Here is a 20,968-nt window from a genome sequence, read left to right on the forward strand (position 1 = left end):
AATAGGCTGGGTGGGCAGAAGGGATAGTGAATGAGGTGATGAGTGAATTGACAAGTTCAAAGTGCAGTAGAGGTCTCTATAGATCAAGGGAGGGGTGGGAGTTGGAGGTAGGAAAGAAGTGGGTAAGAACGGCCAGAATGAAATGTTGATTTTTCTCTTACCATGCCTTTTTATTGCAAATATTTTAATACCAGTGAAGATCCCCACTGTTGAGGAAATCCTAAATCCTGTCCCAACCATCTGAAACACAACCCACTTGCTTCCAGCAAATACCAGCGCCCTTAGGAAGGAACCCGAAAGATGAGTACTGCTCCCAACAATGCACCACAATTTTTATCTAAACAGGGCCTGACCTCAGGCCATGTGAGGCAGTGAGACCCCATGGAAGTTCTAAGGGTTAGGTGCACATGTACATTCCCCAGCAATCGCACAATGTACAGAGTGGTACTCTCCAATCCAATTCATATTTCACCCAGCCCTGCCACATCTTTCTCTGTGGGAACTGCAAAGTTGTCAAGGACTTCATTCTGAAATCTTTCAATGGACAGTCTGTTCTCATTGCCGCAGCTCAGTCTGGACCTCTCAATTTAGTCCAGCTGCTTTCTGGACCAACACCCTCTGTGTTGACTTCCAATCGAGTCCACCCATGCTAGCTCTAGACATAGAAACCAGGGTGCAGTGTGGATAATTTCCACGGGTGCAGTGAGACATACTGCTGAATCCTGCTCTATTTCTTAACCTCCCCCATTTCTGCAGGCCCCAAACCTCCATTTTGCCTCTTGGCAGTGCTGAGCTCAGCTGGTATCTGCTTTATTTTATTCTGACTTCTAAAATATTCATCCTATGTTTCAATCCACAAAAGGGACTGTATTCCTTGTTCTTGAAGCATAAGGGTGCATATTCATATTTAAAAATGCTATTTTGGACTTCATTTTGAAATTGCAGCATACAGTAATCACCCTTAAAGGATTCAGTATTTATGTATCATTACCACTTCGTGGTAACTAAGATAATGCAGTTACTTCTAAGGATTAGAAGAAACAACCTCAGATACCACTGACTTATTGACTTTTTATATTCAAGAGAATATTTTTGTTCCATTTGAAATTCAGATGCTGCCCTAACCTTCAATTGAAACCTCTCCCTTTCTAGCTCCCTCCCCCCAACAACATCCTCAGCAACTTCAGGGGGTCCTACTTAAAAAAGAAATTGTAACATGACTCCTTTCATAGTCAAAACTAAACTTAAATACATTTTAGAAAGTAGTTTCAACTAAAGCAATGAGGTACATGGCAGAAATTTAGAGTTTGTGGGTAAATGGTAGGCCAATTTCTCTGAAATGAGGTAATCTCTGCATCACTCTGTGATAGTCCTTTAAATGCGACCTTAATTACGAATGGTGCATATTAACGAAGGTTCTCATCGGTTGAAAGAGAACATTGAAGGGTGCATGGAGCTTGATGAACTAACTTTAAGATGCGAGAAAATTGAATCAAATGGCTTTTAGCTACTTTCTGGAAGGATTAAAAAAGGACAGATGATCTACAAAGCAAGGCTTTTTTCACAGAAAGGAGTAAATGATTTACATACAGTGTTCGCTAAAAACTGCAGGGGGCAAGAGACTGCAGGTTTTCCTCTCCAAAAGCAAGAAAAATGTGTGTACAGTAATTGCTGGTTCAAAATTCATTGCAAATATATATATATACACTCTACATGTTAAAGAGATCTGAATAAGAGCCATTTCCCTTTCCATTCACCATACAGAAATATGGCTAAGCTGTTCACAGGTTATCCACACAATAATTGTGGGATCTTTTTGTCTCAACCAAAAGACATTTGCATATAATTGTGTAAATGTTCTAAGAGGGTCACGAGCATCAATACAAATAGGCAACGACAGACAGCCCAGGCAAAACAAGCAAAACACGTACCTCTGTATGTAGACAGTGACCCAGCAATGCTGTGTGGAATCACACCAATTACACATGCAGGGGATATTTTATTGGTTTAATGCTAGCATTTTTGTTGAACATACCATCCTAGTTATTTAAAAAAAAATAGATGCTGAATATCATTCCTTTTTTTCCCCCTAAGGAAAGAATACAGATCAGATCATTCATTACCTCAGTATTAAATATAAGGAAAACTGGACATGTATATGCCTGTAGAAAATGCTAGGTCCTGATGTAACCCAGCTGGGCAACATTGAACTGAAAAGTCCAGGACTCAGCGTCTCCTCTCTGGTTCCTCCTGCGTGCTTCAAGCAACACCTACACTTTTTTTCATATTACTGCTCTTTCTGGGACCAGGTTCTCTAGCCAGCTCCCATGAGCATCCAATTCTCCCAGTGCAGACTCCTTGTCACCACAAAGACAATGTAATTGGCTACTAACCCTTTCCTTCTTCCCTACTAGTAACAGCCCCAAGGCTAAACCTGAACACAACCAAGGGACTCTGAATAATTCCTTTCTCAGGCTCGTAGGTTTGGAAGGGACCTCAAGGGTCGTTGAGGCCAACCCTCCTGCTCAGAAGCAAGACATATTATTTCTAAACCATCCCTGACAGGCATCTGTTACAGCCTGCAGAAATGGGATACAGCAAACAGCCTGGGCCTAGATGTTTAATGGAGTATTTTCCAAAGGTGCTGTCCAGCATATACACTCCGCAGAGTTTGTTTTATATAGTATTTCAAAGGACAAGTTTTGACCAATTGCATCTGTTTTTTTCAGGCAAAAAAAACCTGCCCAGACTTACTAACTTTCACTGTTGGCCCAAGTATAAGCAATTAGAAATCTGAGAACATCTGCACATCAAGTAGATGTCTCTGTGCTAGTGCGCCTGAAATCATCAGACAGCACATGTGTGCTCCCAGAAAAGCAGGAGACCAGGGATGAACAATCTGGCCCCCTGGCAATGCACACATGGGGCTAATCTGTCAGGGTGTGTAAGTCAGTGCAGCTCCAGTCATAACAGCTGAGGATCTAGCCCTGAGGGTATAAAAGGGTAAAATCTGAAGGGATCGTTTCATTTCGCAAACATCCAGGTCATGCATCGGTTGAAAGTAAGGCCCCGCTTGCATATCTTATCTTTTCCAACTCTTACAGAGATAGCTAGTGTGCACACTGCACTGTCAGCTAAACCCACAAATGCTTTAATGGCAGGTACATAATAACCTGTTAGTACAGGTTTGTCTGGGATCCTGGCAGGTGTTTACATGAAATTTTGCCCTGCTTGTCATAGCATATAGGACAGCCAGCACCTGGCAACCTCCTGCCAAACAACACATTCTTTAATTGCTCTGAAGCAGCAGCAGCAGCTGCTGCCAACCTTGTTAAATAAACAACAGGTTCTGCACCTGCTTGAACAAAAACCTGACCTCACTCTCAGCCAATCCGGCAGCACTCAGGTAACTCTGCCTGCCTGCCCTAATACACAATGGCCTCAGGGATTAGTAGGAGTCTATCAGTATTGATTTGTCCTTTCCCTGCTATGATTTGCCCTGCCTTTCTCTTGAGAGTATTCCATTCAGCCAAGAGACATGAAACTCTCACTAATTAGATTTCTGTTTTATGGCCAATTTTTCTTCATACACACACACACACACACACACACACACACACACCCCAGACATAAAGGCAGAATGGTAATGAGAAAAAATGACTGAAGCATAATATCCACCTGTCTTTGGGCTTTGTAGGGCACCCTGATTTAACACGCAATGATCACAAGGACTTTCTGCAAATATACAGGCTCACTGCATAGTACCATCTATTCTCCAAGGGCAAGGTGAGATCATCATCTCGTATAAAATGGCTCTGAAGTGAAGGAAGCTATGTATGACAACTTAAGACAGCTGAGGATCTGCCCCAAAAGCTATAAAGCAATTTTTTTTTTAATTCCAGCTGCAACCAGGGACAGTTTAATTAAATCTTAATGACTGCTGAATGAGCTCCCACAAACAAACACATTTGTTTGGATCTGTGAACTAAACAGAACCAGCAAAATTACCTGACATGGATCTGTAGTGCCAGAGGCTTATTTGCCTGCTGAAGGTGTTCCCCCTGCCCCTTTTATTCCACACTTTTGAAGAAAACACATTTTGACTTACGCAACATCATAATTTATTTGAGATTTGTGCCCATGACAGAGGCCTGTAGGGGCTGCACGTGAAACACAAATAAGAAAAAAGGAGAATGAGTGCAAAGATCCTGGTTATTCGTATGTGAAACAAAAGGCCAACTGCAGAAGGGAAACTCCTTGGTAAAGCCAGGGAGGGGAGGAATTCCCAGTGATGGTAAAAAAAAAAAAACCAAACAGGTGACAAAATAGCAAGACTGCCCACATAAAAGCTGCAGAACGCTTAGGTCAGCAAACACAGTGTCTTTGTAAGAAAGAGGATCATACGAATTGTATATATTCTTTTGATCCATGGAGCAAAATTTCACCCATTTAGAGGTTTTCCTGGAAATTAAAAAGAAGCAAGTGGATAGAAGCTGCCTTTATGCAACATTCTCAACAGAGAAAGGACCATCTGCTGGGACTCTCGACAGTGCAAGAGAGAAGATGAAAGGAAAGAGGTGAAACAGGAGTGTTGTGACTATTTTCTAATAAAGAAAAGCCCCAGACTCCTCAGTGTATGAATGTGTATAGCTACTGATCCCAATGATGTTTTAGGTCAAAAACAATAGTGAGTTTTACCTGGTTGCATTTTTTGATCTAATAGAGATCTGTAGATGGGGACTGCATCGCAGGGTGCATTAACTCCCTGATGGGGGAAGTTATTTATTTATTACTAATGATTCTAGGAAGCAACTCGGCAGAACCAATTTTTTCCCCCTCACAGCTGCAATTCTAAGAAATAAATAACGATTCCCAAGAAATGTCATTATTTGCAGTTAACTATTTTTCGATAAATTGCCTTAAGCTCATCAGTTTGCAAACACAATAATACACTATATTTAATTTAAATACAAAAAACTGCTGTTACAACACAGCACCGAAAGGCCCACGTACTACATTAACCAATGTATCTTCCTATACTTAGCTTTGAAAATGCCATATGCTGGAACACAAATGTTGAGCTTTTAATGGCTCCCCTTCTAATCATGCATCTAGTTAACAAAAGTGGCTACGTTAGAAAAGAAGAGCAGGATTTGATTAATTAGTTTGGTGAGAGTTTAGGTTTTAGCTTATTTTGTGTGATCATGTTGCCTTCTAGTGGCTGGCCCCATATCCAAAGCACAACATTTGTTTAATTTCGAAGTGGAACTACACTAAAAAGTTAGCATTATTTCATATGTAAAAGTGTATTGATTTCATGACATGGTCTTAACTCTTCTGGAGAGCTAAATAATGGCCCAATAAGACCCATGTACTGTAACTGTACACAGACTGTAACTTTGTCCTTGCTTTTTTTTTTTTTTTTTTTTTTTGTAACACATCCCTGTTTGTTCTCATTGTCTTTTGGGATAACTCTGAATACATAACTAGCAAAAACAATGGGAATGCATCAGTTATGTAAATATAGTGAGCCGCTTTCTCTCTCCCTCTCCCACCATGACTTCACTTCTGTAAAAGCAGGGTAGGCAATGTTTTGGGGGTTGGGGAGAGGGTGCAGAATGACCTGGTTCAGGTCAGAGGTAAGTGGGCATTAAGACCCAGGGGCCACAGTAATTTCTCTCTACCATCCTGCTGCATTGTGGGACAGTGAAAGCTCTCCCTTCACCAGAGCTCCAGGCAGCTGACTGTAACACAGCAGACGGAGAGCTCCCTGCCACCCAATGCTGCTGAATCCACAGCTCTGCAGGCCAGATCCAAAGGCTCCTGGGGCCAGATCTCGCCCACAGGCTGTGGGTTGACAACCAGCATTCTCTCTAAGCCAGGGACAGGCTATTATTTCGGGCGGAGGGCCACTTACTGAGTTTTAGCAAGTCATTGAGGGTTGCATGACAGGCAGCCAGGGGCAGATGAATATTCATTTTCTTAATCTTTTAGGGGCCCCATGAGCCGGATAGAATGGCCTGGCAGGCTGCATCTGGCCCATGGGCCACATTTTGCCCACCCCTGCCTAAGCTGTGTGGCGTGCGTGGCAGTGCAGGTGTGCTCATGCCGCGCTGCCAGGTGCACCTGCGTGTCTGCGCGCACCATGCAGCTTAGAGAGAACGCTATTGCTAACCTGTCTACAAGTATATAAGCTAAAGAACTAATGCTATTAGCTAGTAGCAGGAGCAAACTCTTGCCCTCTTATACAGCCCACTGAAAAAGAATAGATAACCAGCATCATCCAGGACCATTATCTTCCTTCCTATTTCTAGAAACAAAAAGAAAAAGTTGAAAATCCAAAGTAGCTGATTCTACCTAACACTCAGCAAAAGTCTGTTTCTCCTAATGTAAGCATAAAGTAAGAAAATAAGGAAAAAGAAGTTAGTAAAAGCAAAGAAAAATGGAGATTGGCGAAACAGAGCGAGGCAGTGTGTGTGACAGATGCTCTATTTCTCTACGTATTGCCACAGTCCTTGTGTATCTAGTTCTAAGCAACTTGCACTAAGATAATGACAGAGCTTATTCCTTTAACCAGGCATCTAGCATGGATATGGAACTTCTTAAAATCTATTTTCAAATTATACAAATCCCTTTGTGGGCTGGGGAAACCTTGTTTTAATGAGGCTGAATTTGGTCCACTGGGCCACAGCACAGATGGGCAGACATTAGTCAGAATAATGGTAAAATCAGTAGTGGTCATCAATACTGATAATAATGATATAAGGAAAAGAAAAAGGTATCATGGGAAGTTGGGAAACAAGTCACATTGGAAAGATTTAGAAATGAAGGGCAAGGATTTTTGTGGGCAGTATGTCAGCTGTAATGTTGGGAGAGATATACAGTTGGTCCAATGAAAATTATCACCCATAAAAATCCTTGCCTTTCACATTTGTCCTGGACCATCATGTCTTTGTCAACCCAATTCTTACACATGATTTTTTAAAGACATCTTCTTCACACAAGACCCACTAAACAAAATAAAAAGAGCAAGAATGCAAATAGTAGCTAAACATGACTGGGGTGAATATTTAAATAAGTGAATGTGGGGAAAGTTCCAGAAGAACTATCCATAGTGTTAAAGCCAGAAGGAACTATTATGATCAGGCAGGCTGAACTCTGGCATAATACAAAGAAAGACGTTTCTAACATGGTAAATAAACAAAACCACACCACAAGATGAGTCCCAACATGCTCATGTGCAAATGCAAGAAAATTCATTAAGAAAACAAGATCTAGAGATGCTACAGAAAATGCTGACTTCAGTATGTCCCTGAAAGCTGGTGCAGGGAAGGATACAGGCTATTTAAAAAGAGAGACAGGGGAAGACAGTTTTATATGTCAAAAAAGACCAGGGAAAATGCAAAAGTTGGCCACACTCCAGAAACAGGAAGAGGAAACAGAATTAGGGTGGAAGCTGGAAGCAGTACTAGAAACAAAACAGAACTCATCAACAGCTCAGGAGGAGGAAGCAAATGTGACAAGTGAAATTTCAAAGGCTTCTTGCAAAGGAACAAAGAAAAATGAAAATATAATTTTAAGAAACGTGAAGATGTGACTTTACAACTGTACAGAATCAAAGGAGCAACAGGTCAATGAAAGACTGCACACTACTTAAGGGCAGTGTGGGAAACCAAGTGACAGGTGAGGTAGACAAATGATTTTTTTTTCTTATCTCAGTGAGTAACCAAATTATTACTACATATTTTTGTATAGCAAAATCAAGTGAAGTTTTTCATCACTTAGATCTACAAAAGCTTGGCCCTTTGCAGCATTTGAAGAACTGTGTCCATTCTTTTAAAACTATTTTGAAGTATTCTGTATTACTTTATGGTTTTGACAAAGTATCAATGAATGTGAACAACCTTGTTAGCAGTAGCTGAGTTTTGATCCTCTTCATGTATGCCATCAAGAAGACAATAGAAATCTCTCTCAGAACATCTCACTTCCACCAGTTTTCTAGGTTCTTGTTGGTCAATGTTCAACCTTCAGCATGACACCTGCATTCGTGGATGATCTAAGGCCCATGGACAGTGTCAGGATACCGGCTTTGATGGAACGCCATGGCTCATATGACACTACTCATCAGAGGGTATTAACTGGCCTCCCTGCAGAGCCTAGCTGAAATCAAAGAGATTCTTCATTCCTCTCAGAGGGTCATTAAGGGGCACACCCTTATCCTCACCACAGTTTTCTTCCTGCAAAATCACACAAGGTGTTCAGGAGACAGTGTAAGATAATATAGTCTTAATTGCAAGCAAACTGTCACCTGGGCAATTAGAGGCCTTTCAGCCTGACAGCAGTCCAAGGTAAAATAATGACTAAGGAATTAAAAGGCAGTAACAGAATTCATACCAGTCACTATGGATTTATGGAAATTAGATCCTGTCAGACTAACTCAGTATCTTTACTGATGAGATTACAAGTTGAGCTCATAAAGGTAATAGTGTTGATGTAACTGACTTCTGCAAGGCATTTGACTTAGTACTGCCAGATGTTTTGATTAAGAAATCAGAATAATACAAACCAACATGGGATACATTAAATGCTGACTAAGTGACAGGTCTCAAAATGGACCTCTAACTATGGAATCATTGTTTAGCAGATGTGCCAATAGCCAGACCACAGTGGGCTTGATCCTTGACCTGACAAGGTTACAATTTTTTTGTTATCAATGACCTGAAAGAAAACATAAATATAAAATCAGCGCTGAAATTTTGAAAATGAGACCTAGATTGAAGGAATGGTGCATACTGACCTGGCTACTTGGCAAGCTGGGCATAAACAATATAGATGACAATATTCTCAATGTGAAGTTATACATCTAGGAACAAAGAATGTAGGTCATGCTAACAGGATAGTAGGCTCTCTTAGGAAGCACTGACTCTGAAAAGACTGGGTGGTCACAGGGAATAACCATGTGAACAAGAACTCCCAGTGCAATGCTGTGGCCAAAACCCCCCAAAAAACAAATATGGTTCTTTGAAATAAGACAGAGCGCTATCCCACAGGGATAGTGAGGTTATATCACCTCTGCATTTGGTAGCAACACAACCATAACTGTGAAACCCATGCCCAGTTCTGGTTTCCACAGTTCAAGGATGCTAGAGACCATACCTTACAGCAAAAGATTTAAAGAACTCTATTTAGTTTATCAAAGAAGTGAAGGAGTGATTCACCCATAGGCTATAAGTACTTATCTATGGAACAGAAAATTGATAATATGGCTTTTGAACCTTCCTGGCAAAGGTATAATAAAAACCAATGGCTGGAAATTAAATTTAGACAAATTCAGACTTGAATTAAGGTGCAAGTTGGTATTGGCGAAGTTCATTACATGTTAAAATAGTGTGCCCAGGATTGTGGCAGGATTCTCAACACTGGGAATCTTAAAGTCAAGACTGGATGATTCTCTAGAAAGGTGTGATCTAATTCAAACAGGAATGAATTCAGGGAAGTCCCAATGCCTCTATTATACATAGGAGATCAGTTTAAATAGGCCCTTTGGCTTCATTGGTCCTAAAATCTCTAAATGTATTTATGATACATATCTGAGCCATCATTCTCATTTGAAGCACACGATGGTGTCATTCCCCTGTCTGGAAAATGGATGCACAACAGCTCATTCAGACTTCATCCAGAAAAGATGCTGTTGGACCAAGGAAAACATCTTGCAGAATCCAGGACTGTGTGTTCAGTTCAGAGCCAGTGACTGCCAGGGACATGCACAGTCTTAGAAAGCTTGAACATTCAAGCTGCAGAAGTGGCGAGAACTAACTTTTCCCCATCTCTGGTTGACAAGAAAGCTGTACCTGCTCTTCGCAAACATGCACTTTAGTGCAATGAGCCACATCTTTCTTATTCCTACATTATACGGCTTCAGTGCTTTCTGCTGGAAAATGAAAGACAGCCCACAGAAACCAAACAGCTTTAAAGAGCAACTGCAGTGTGACAGCTGCCATTTTAGCTGCACAGACTGAACAAGGACCTTTGGAGATAAAATTTTCTACAACTGAGCTAAAATTCCTGGCTCTGTAGCTGGAGGCTGTAAAAGACTTACATGTGACATAGTTGTACACACAGACCAGTGGGTTACAAAATTCCTTTGGACAAGCTTAGCACAGGTCTCTGTTACATGGTCATTTCAAATCAAAATGTTAGTCATAATAAAGTCTTTAATAAACTAGGGTCCAGCTGCATTAACAGCTGGTTTGACAATGAGTAAATATGGTGCTAGTAGCTGCAGCATTGAGTATGTCAAGATAAGTGAACCAACAGATTCTTTGTGTAACTATTCAGCATACCTAATATTATTTGAATTTCACAAAATTATTAGTTGCAAAATAGGGCCACTAAAAGACAACCCAGGTGCTAACATTTTTACTGGAAACTTCCTGTCCATTTCAATTCCTTGAAAAAAGGGGGCCAAAAATTATTCCTTTGTTTTAATCTCATGCCACCTGAATGTGTTCAGAGACAGAAAATAACTTAGAAAGAGGAAAATTCCTGACTAACTTGATCGCTATGGGCTAATTAACAAGAACTACCAGAAAGGTAGTGAGTGCCATGAACTTCCATCAAAGTCAATGGCAGTAGATGTTACTCATCACTTTGTAGGAATTGTTAACACTTTCATCAAACTTTACAAATGACAACCTTTTATCACACAGACCAAATTAAATTAGGGTGTGGTACATAAAGGCATTTTTGGAAAGATTTAGTAATTACAAAGGCAGACTTTCACAGTTGGAATAACATGGTATACAAAAACTCACTACATTTGAAAACACTAGCAACTTCTGAAGAAATCTGTTCTCTTTCCTTTGAAAAAAGTAACAGACTTTTTTTTCCCCCAATATTTTGATAGCTCTGATAACAGGGCACAAGGTTTCTGTCAAAGAGTTTTTAATTTAACATTTAGGAAATATGTTTCCTCCCATATTTTACATAACTGGTCATAATGACTAACACGTACACAGCCAGGCAAAATAACGCGACAAACTGGATTATCATGAAAGCAAAGAGTTCATATTTTAATTATATTTTTAAACTCTACAAATCTCAGAATCTATTTGATAATGATAAGGCACAGGAAGACCAAAAAGCTTCTGTATTTATGTTGTCTGTAGCATGCTAATTAAAAATAAAAATACTTATTCTTTAAGTTTCTAATACTTCAAAAAGATGAATGGATACACCAAGCATTAAGGAACCCTGTTAGCATTATTATCCAGGATCTTAGCTGCTGTCTCTGCAGCTCTTAAATTTCATTTTTAAATTCAGTTAGCTAGGGTTACCATATTTTCAGTTCCAAAAAAAGAGGATAGCTGTTGTGTGGGGGGAGGGGTGGTATATGATTGGGGGGAAATGTTATATGGCAGTGCCCTGCCCCTACCCATTCTGTTACCCCTCAATCCCAAGCCACAGCCCCCTATCCTCCCCAGTGCCCCTCACTCCAAAGCCACAGTCCTCACAGCCCTGGCAGTGCCCCTCACTCCCGACCTGCAGTTCCCTGCTCCTCCCAGCCCTGCCCCTGTGAGCACAGGCAATGGCCCCAGTGCCACTGGGCCAGCCATGCAGCTCCCTGCTGTTCCCTCCCCACCCCCTTCCCTCTTCCCCTTCCCCCACTGGAGAGGCATGAGTCCGGGGCATGCTCCTCCCCTGCCCTGCTGCAGCTCCGGACCCCCCCCCCCCACACACACACACATGCATAAAGACACACATGCACACACACAACCCCTGCCCCCCACAGACTTACCTGCATCCAACTGCCAGGCCACTCCCACCCCCTGCCTGGCTACTGCCGGCCACGTACATGTGCGCCCTGCTTCCAATCACCCTGACTCCAGCCCCAAGAAGCTCCTTTCTGGGGCAAGCCAGGAGAAGAGCAAAATCCCAGATATTTGATCATATTTTAAAAAACCACCTGGACCAAGATCGGAGGACTAAAAAGAGGACATGTCTGGGAAAACCCAGATGTATGGTAACCCTAAGTTAGCAATCTTTGTGACTGAGCACAAAAAACCAGGCCTGATCCTCCACTTCTTAGAACCTTAGATAATTATAGAAAGCTTGAGGAGAACCCAAGATCATTCCAACCCATTCAGTCCCTTTAGAGCTGGCTTTGTCTGCAGTGATTTGCCACTCTAGCAACTGTACATCAGTTTGTTGTTAGTAGGAAATGCACAATGCAGAGGCTAAGTAATAGATTCCAACTGCTAGATTGCAGCTTCCTAATTATTATTTTGGTCAGAGAGGTGTGAATTTTCAATCCATGAGTCAGTCCCCTAAATGTGGGGAGCTCAGGGGCTCCAAAGACAACAAAGAACCCCAAGAAGCTGTTTACCTGTACTCTTGACTCCATAGACCAGCTCCCTGAATACCCCTGAACTGCTTGGATCCTGGAAGAGCAAGGACTCCCCAAGTTGAAATAATTGAGTCCAGAATCACTCTAACAACATACAGAGAAATATTGGCCTCCATGTTTGCACAGGATGGGAAGTGGGGTGGGGAGAAACAGAAGTTTCTTAGGGTACTGGCATTCTCAGACATGCTCCTCAGTCACAAGTTCCCCTCCCCTGACTGAAGCAGACAGGAGCCTTGGTGCCCAAGTAGGCAGTTGTGCTCTTCACTGTAAATCAGTGGTCTCCAATCTTTTTGGGTCGGAGATCACTTTTGGAATTTAAGAGGAACCAAAGATCTACCTCCCTGCCCACGCCCAGCAGGTAAGTCTGTGGGGCAGGGAGGGGGGAGGAGAAAGGGCCATAGCGGGGGAAGGGCAGATTGAGGCCCCAGCCCTAGCCCCACTCCCTTCCTCACCACTGCGTCCTCAATCAGCACCCCCCCAACAGCAGTGTGGGACGGGCAAGCCCTGCACAGCCAGGGTGAGGCAGGGGACAGAGCTACAAGTAGCTGGCCCAGGGGGCACAGGGAGGGGAGGCACACAGCCCAGGAAGACATAGGGGTGTGTGTGGGTGGGGGGAGTGGTGGGCTGGGGCAGCACCTGGCTCTTCCTGCCCGGGTAGCTGCGGTGGCGGTGCTGGGAGAGGGACCACAGGGGGGTGTCCCCCACTCCTAGTGTTGCCACTGCTCACACAAAGCGCAGAGTGAGCCAGGCCCAGCAGGAACAGTCCGGCACAGCCTTCCAGCCTGCAGCTACAGCCTGCCTTCCCCCATGCCCACCAGCCCCTGGCCGCCATGTCCTCAAGGGGAGGGGAAGGCTGTGCTGAGTGCAGCCTGAGTGCAGCCTGACCAGGAAGAGCCCAGCACTGGCCCAGCCCCAGCCCATCCCACCCCACCCCACCCCACCCCACCCTATGTGCAGATCTTTTGTATGCCCCCTCCTGCCCCCCTGGATGAGCCACTCATGGCTCCATCCCCCACCCCACCCCAGCTGTTCAGGGTCTGCCCCACTCCCTACCTGCAGCCTCTGGTGCTGCCCCATGTTTGGGGGGGGCACATGCCCCCCTGATGTGTGCGGCAGAGGTGGCTGCTGCTGCAGGATGGGCTTTGCACCCCAAATCCCGATGCATGTGCTCCCTGGGCCTCCGCCCCTTCCCTCCCCCACTGACTGACCTGCTGAGCTGCGGGGGGGGGGTGGGTGCACACGCATATACATGCGTGCTCAGCCCCGCCAGCACAGGATCAACTTCAAGAGGCTCCAGGATCCATCGGTTGACCCCAATTGACTGGTTGGTAACCACTGGACTGTAAACAAAGCTTCCTCCAGCATTACATTAAAGTGAGCACAAATACAAAATTCTAAAGTGGTTCTTTTAGCATCATCAGGAAGAAATAGGCTTTTAGGAATCCTGTGGTTGGGCGCACACTGGTATCTCTGTACAAAGATGAGATGTTCATGTCAAGGAACGTATAATACAGGCTTGGATTAACAAAAGAAGCTGACAATAGATGGTTGGTTGATTTAGCACAAAGAGTCATGAGAGAGAAAATCCTTTGAACTCTAGTTTCGCAGGCAGGGTTGATGCAGAAAAATATCTCTCTTTTTTTTTTTTTTTTACATGAAGCCTTCCCAAGTGAAAATGTTAAAGGAACAAACTTATTAAAAACATGAAAAATTCATAGACTGAAAGAGAACATGAGCAAAGGAGAGAACTTTACTAAATACACACCAGAGGCTTACATAGATAGAGATTTGGCTCCAACCATTCTCCAGCATGCCAGCCAGCCCTATCTCACTGGCATAAGAAGAGGCTAAGCTTTACCAGTAGCAAACAAGGGGCAGAACTTGGTCTATTCCTGTATTAACGCAGCTATGTACTGAGTCTGAATGCCTTTGGAAACAATTGAGACCACAATCTACCTGGAATAATTTGGTCTCTTATGTGCATTATAATTATGGAAAAATGAACTTTATAATGTCTTAGAAAAATGATGCACTATCAAATTCTTGGGCAGGTTTTTTACTGTAAATTAATCTATACTTTAGTTTTTAAGCCTTGTAAACCTCTATCACAGATTCCCTCCATACTACAAGCATCCGACAAAAACAAAGCAACACCAGAATATGAAATGTTGCATGTCAGAAATGTGATGTGAAGACATGTGAGTGTTTTATTTTCATTTTTATGCTATACCTTACAGAGGAATGTATTACACTAAAATATTGGCAGCTGCCTTTCAACATGGAAGACTGCCTTTCACATTCCATGAACTCTTCAGGCTTTTGACTGTAAAATATTTAAGCAGGCTCCTGTATATTGATATTCATTACCTGTACAGTTTGCATATCAGGCACACAAACAGCCTAATCAATAATATCAGCTCATATTGACTAGCTATTTCTACTCTGAAATAGGAATGCCAAGCTTCAATTGATTCACATTCATACTCTATGTAAACATAATTTAAAATTAACATGTACAAGATAGAGCACATGCTATTAGTATCATGTAGAATAACCCAAAGGATATACTAATATATGGAAAGCTGGTATATTAGATAAAATTAGTCAATAAACGGTGAGGTGTAATTTACCATCTAGATGTACTATGGGCTCCAAATGCCATTGACTGCTACAAAACAATAGTGATAGCTTTGCCTGCAGTACAACACATTGTTCCTCACTGCTCTGAAGGAATGAATTCTAACATATATGTTGAGCAACCAATTAGAAAAATAAAGATCTATATCCACTATGTTGTGGGATGTAATTTATATGGCTGCATTTTAAAACTGAATTCTAGAACTGCTCACAGTGGGGGATGAAGGCATGATAGCAACACTAAGGAAGTGGTCATCAAGGGCTACGTTCAGTGCACTTTCCCCTGTTCCAGTAGTACACTGAATAACAATGTATGGGAAACCTAGGGAGGTAAAGCTGCAGAGTTGTGGGGTGAATGGGAAGGTGAAAACACAACAAGCAATATAAAACTAATTAACTGGATAATCAAAATATAATTGGAAAAGGACTTCCTAACTTGCCTTAATTTGGCAGAATTTCTGATTTCAAATAACCTACCACTAGTACATGCAAACTAGGCATACTGAGAGTCATGGCGAATTAGAGCTAGCCAAATTGAAACAAATCTGTCCTAGGAAACTGGCTCTTTCATGGGAGGCTGCTGCCAGTGCTGGGGATGAAACCAAGGGAATCTTGTCTGCAATAAAACTAGTTGAGACAGTAGAGGCCAAACTGACTTTGAGAACAGTGAAATCATTCTGCAGTCATACGGAGACTTCAGGCAGTAATCTCTTGTAGTTAAGAATTCCTTACCTTCTTGAAGCCCAATGGCATCTGGGGCATTTTTTTATTGAGAAAAAAAACAGTAAAGAAGAATCCCAAAGAATGATAGGAAGGGAAAAAAATGACTAACAGAGAATCCACAGCGGTCAATGGTAATTGACTTAAGAAACAGAGGGTGCATCTACACGAGACACTACCGCAGTCGTTACTGCGCATTTATTTAGTACTTCCATTACCAAATACTAAATAAAAGTGCAGTAATCGGAGTTACTGTGCAGTAGCACCGGTGAACTTCTGTTAGGTGACACTACTGTGCAGTAGCCTAATAATACTGTGCAGTAGCGCATTAGCACTGTCCGTGTTGTAACGCGCTAATAAGCAGTATTTTTCAGCTACTGCAAAGTCAGCGGCTTGTGTAGATGTGCCCAGAGAAGAAACAAAAACCCAAGAGTGTTTTCACTGGAAGGCCAGTGAATTTTTCTAGCCCAACTAGCTGTTCTGTTCTGACAAAAGAAGAGCAATCCCTTCCTTAAGAATTGCTGTACTACAAAAGGAGAAATAAAAAGCCACAGGATTTACGTTTCTGTTTTCTTTTTCTGAATTTTAGCATTAAAGATAAATTCTACATTTCTAAATCTAATATGAATTTTAAATTATTCATTAATACTTTGGTTGGTGAGTTGCCCCCAAACAAAAAACAATATAAACCTGATTGTATCCCTGAGATTCCCACACAGCTGAGAATGCTGCCTCATAATGATACATACTGTTGCTGTTACCATGTTGGATAGACTTGTGGACTCTAGAGAAGATGGGTTCCTCACTGGAAGATAATGGCATCAATAGCTTTGGATCAGCCCTGTAGTGAATCTATGTATTCACTTCTCAGCTGTGTTACAATATACATACAGGACTTTACGCATGACAAAAATAGGAAATGCATTATGAAGGCTCCAGAGAACAAGTGTACCTTTCACTCTGTACTTTCTCTGATTCTGTCTCTTCTAGTATTCATAGAATCATAGAAAATTAGGGTTGGAAGGGACCTCAGGAGGTCATCTAGTCCAGACCTCTGCTCAAAGCAGGACCATCCCCAACTAGATCATCCCAGCCAAGGCTCTGCCTACCTGGGTCTTAAAAACCTACAAGGATGGAGAGTCCACAACCTCCCAGGGTAACCTGTTCTGGTGTTTTACTAGCCTCCTAGTGAGAAAGTTTTTCCTAATATCTAAACTAAACTTCCCTTGCTGCAAATTGAGACCATTGCTCCTTGTTGTTATGTGCCACCATTGAAAACAGTCTGGCTCCATCCTCTTTGGAACCCCCCTTCAGATAGTTGAAGGTAGCTATTAAATCCCACCTCACTGTTCTCTTCTCCAGACTAAACAAGACCAGTTCCATCAGCCTCTCTTCAAAAGTCATATGCCCCAGCCCCCTAACCATTTTCACTGCCTTCCACTGGATTGTTTTCAATTTGTCCACGTCTTTGAAAAGATTATTAAGGCTCATATATGTAAGAGCCCAGCAGGAAAAATTATGCTGAAGGGAAACCAGCATGGGTTCGTAACAGGTATGTTATGCCTGACTAATCTAGTCTCTTTTTACAACCAGGTTACACAACACCTGGACGCAGGAGTAGGGGTTGACATTGTCTACTTATACTTCACGAAGGCCTTCGATACGGTATCCCACCCCATACTGGTGAACAAGTTAAGAGGCTGTGACTTGGATGATTACACAGTCCAGTGGGTGGCAAACTGGCTAGAGGGTCATACCCAGAGAGTGGTGGTGGATGGGTTAGTATCAACCTGGAAGGACATGGGCAGTGGGGTCTTGCAGGGCTCAGTCCTTGGACTGATACTCTTCAATGACTTCATCAGTGACTTGGACGAGGGAATGAAGTGTACTCTGTCCAACTTTGCAGATGATACAAAACTGTGGGGAGAAGTGGACACACCAGAGGGCAGGGAACAACTACAGGCAGAACTGGACAGGTTGGACAAATGGGCAGAAAACAACAAAATGCAATTTAACAAGGAGAAATGCCAAGTGCTGCACCTAGGGAGGAAAAATGTCCAGCACACCTACTGCCTAGGAAATGACCTGCTTGGTAGCATGGAAGCGGAAAGGGATCTTGGAGTCCTATTGGACTCCAAGATGAACATGATTTGTCAGTGTGATGAAGTCATCAGAAAAGCTAACTGCACTTTATCATGCATCAGCAGATGCATGACAAACAGAGCCAAGGAGGTGATACTTCCCCTCTATCGGGTGCTGGTCAGACCGCAGTTGGAATACTGCGTGCAGTTTTGGGTGCCATACCTCAAGAAGGATATGGATAACCTGGAGAGGGTCCAGAGAAGGGCCACATGTATGGTTAAGGGCTTGCAGGCCGAGCCCTACAAGGAGAGACTAGGGCACCTGGACTTCTTCAGCCTCCACAAGAGAAGGTTGACAGGCGACCTTGTGGCTGCCTATAAATTCATCATGGGGGCGCAGAGGGGAATTGGTGAGGCTCTACTCACCAAGGCACCCCGGGGGGTCACAAAAAATAATGGCCATAAGCTAGCAGAGAGCAGGTTTAGACTGGACATTAGGAGTTACTTCTTCACAGTTAGAGTGGCCAAAATCTGGAATGGGTTCCCAAGGGAGGTGGTGCTCTCCCCTACCCTGGGGGTCTTCAAGAGGAGGTTAGATGGGCATCTGGCTGGGGTCATCTGAACCCAGCACTCTTTCCTGCCTATGCAGGGAGTCAGACTCGATGATCTATTGAGGTCCCTTCTGACCCTAACTTCTATGAATCTATGAATCTTTCTGTAGTGGGGGGCCCAAAACTGGGCACAATACACCAGATATGGCCTCACCAGTGCTGAATAGAGGGGAAGAATCACTTTGCTTGATTTGCTGACAGTGCTCCTACTAATGCAGACCGCTATGCTGTTGGCATTATCATTAGCCTTCTTTGCAACAAGGGCACACTGTTGGCTCATATTCAACTTATTGTCCACTGTAACCCCCAGATCCTTTTCTGCAGACCTGCTGCTTAGCCAGTCAGTCCCCAGCTGTACGGGTGTACTTAAGGGTTGTATACTAACCCTTAAGGTCTGCTCTGAGCTCCCTCCCCATTCCTTGCTGAAAGCCACATCTGCCCTGCTTACAGAGCCACTTCTGTCTCAATCCCAAACATCCTGGTGATTTTGGACAGCTGCTATGCAACACAAAGGAACAATTCAAGAAGCACCTATTGTATCTTGGATTCTCTCTCCAGACAATGAGGGTTTTTCTGTTTAGTCACACACCACCCCATAATTACTATGGTTTTGGACTTTTGCTAAGGCCCTTTTATGTTTAATCCTTTTAGGGTTAATATGCTAATATCCTGCATAAGGCACCCTGATAATTCAGTATACTGCACCATTTCATTAGCACCATTGCCCTAACATTACTCACACCAAAGAAAATAATTATTGGAAACCCTGCATGTGCTGCAATCAATTAGAACTAAAGACATTTACTGTCATTAAAACACTGTGGTGTATTGTTATGCTTCTTTGGCTAATGTTGCTGTGCTTGAGCAAACTCCATGGCCCCAGTGCTAGTAAAAGCCCTCAGTCTACCATTTAATCCGTATCAGCGGGATGCATATTTAAAATGAAACAGGAAAAAGAGCAGGGAAAAACAGAAAACTACAAAATCTTCCTCCTAAAGAGGAGACTTGGTATGAATCCACTTAATGAATAGATTGTTTCCTTTCCAGTGACATTTGTACAAGCCAATTTGCAACACTGCATGCCTCTTTGCAGTGAAATACATTACAAATCTTCCTTATAGAGTCATTCAAGTGCTTAACAAACATGCAAACAAATATTCACTACAGCATTTCCTTCTCCCCATTATTCAAATGATCTCCCCTAGTAATGTTAGACTTAAGCTCTAAAAGACCATTTAAGAATAAATTTTCAGTATCTTGGATCTCATCAAAGTGGAGACCCACTTTAGTTTTCATTCCACTGAGAAGAGATTGCTTCACTACTAAGATGTGAGATAGAGCATGAGATGGCATTATTTGTGATAGAGCTTTAAAACAAAACAAAAACAGAGGCAAACTCTGTTTATGAACATGCATGAGGTAATTTTCAAGAAGCCTTTCATTTCCTCCTGGGAGAAAAAAGATCTAGCTAGGAAATAGGTCTAAAAACTGTAATAAGTCTGGTATTTATGAAATGGCAATATTTCAAGATAGCCTTAAAAACTCTGTTTGACTTAGCATCCTGCATCAGGTTGGGTACCTGCAGGTGACCTGCAAAGTGGGTCTGGTTCAGGTGGGAATGTGAACTACCTTGCATTTTGTAGTTTGGGTACAGGCCTGAAAAAAAAAATCAGGTTAGACTTGGGTCAGAATATAATCTCACCGCTAGCTGCTGACAGATGTGAAAAAATTCACTTCACCAGAAGAAGTGCAAATAAGATCAAATAAGGAAGAATGGCTGCAAAGGAGATCAAACAAAAGATGGATCGGGGTGTCTTGCTGGGTGTCACACAGGGTGAGATGCCCTGATCTATCTTTTGTTTGATTCTCCTTTGCAGCCATATTGAATGCTAACGCACTCCTTCCATGCTTTAGCATTGTACAGCTGCTTTCAGACATTAAAAAAACCAAAATGGTGCTTTACTTTAAACTCAGCACACTCCTCCTGAGCTGAGCCTAACATATGCCTAGAAGCAGCAGTATGTTAGCTTGACCTGGCTTGTCCAACATCTGTATAGATCACATGTTTTAGCGGGGTCTTTTTGGCACTTTTACCTAATTGTTGATTGAATCAGCTTTAGATAAAAGTGCCAAACAGCCCCCCTGAAGTGCCCAATCTATAAAGATGCTGTGGAGCTGGGTTGAAATAACATGCTGCTGCTTCCAGGAAAGTATTGGGGAGAGGGTTTTCACATCTGTCAGCAGCATTTGACTTGAACAGAGTTTGGGTCAGGTTGCAAGTTTGCCTAAAGTGGGCTGGGTCAGTCCACGGGTAAGAAGTTGTTGCTAATGAGGGTTGTGGGTTTGGGTCTCTTTGCATAATATTGAGTGTGCATAAGATGCAGGCCTTTAAAATCAGACCTGCGCAAGTCTCTAGTTTGACTGTAGAGGAAGTTAGATCCTGGTGAAATGGTATCTGTCAGTTTTAGTTCAGTTCTTTTTTAGAAGCTGCACCAGTCAAACTTTTCTATCTC

At 42.7% G+C, this 20,968-nt stretch overlaps 1 long non-coding RNA gene across 1 annotated transcript in view; it reads right to left on the reverse strand.

The window, feature by feature from the left end:
• Positions 1-20,968, reverse strand: part of LOC132249323 (uncharacterized) — a 53,774-nt gene that overhangs the window by 6,453 nt on the left and 26,353 nt on the right. The gene's annotated exons all lie outside the window — the stretch shown is intronic.

The sequence above is a fragment of the Alligator mississippiensis genome, chromosome 3, assembly GCF_030867095.1.
Source record: "Alligator mississippiensis isolate rAllMis1 chromosome 3, rAllMis1, whole genome shotgun sequence".
Classification (NCBI taxonomy): Eukaryota; Metazoa; Chordata; order Crocodylia; family Alligatoridae; genus Alligator; species Alligator mississippiensis.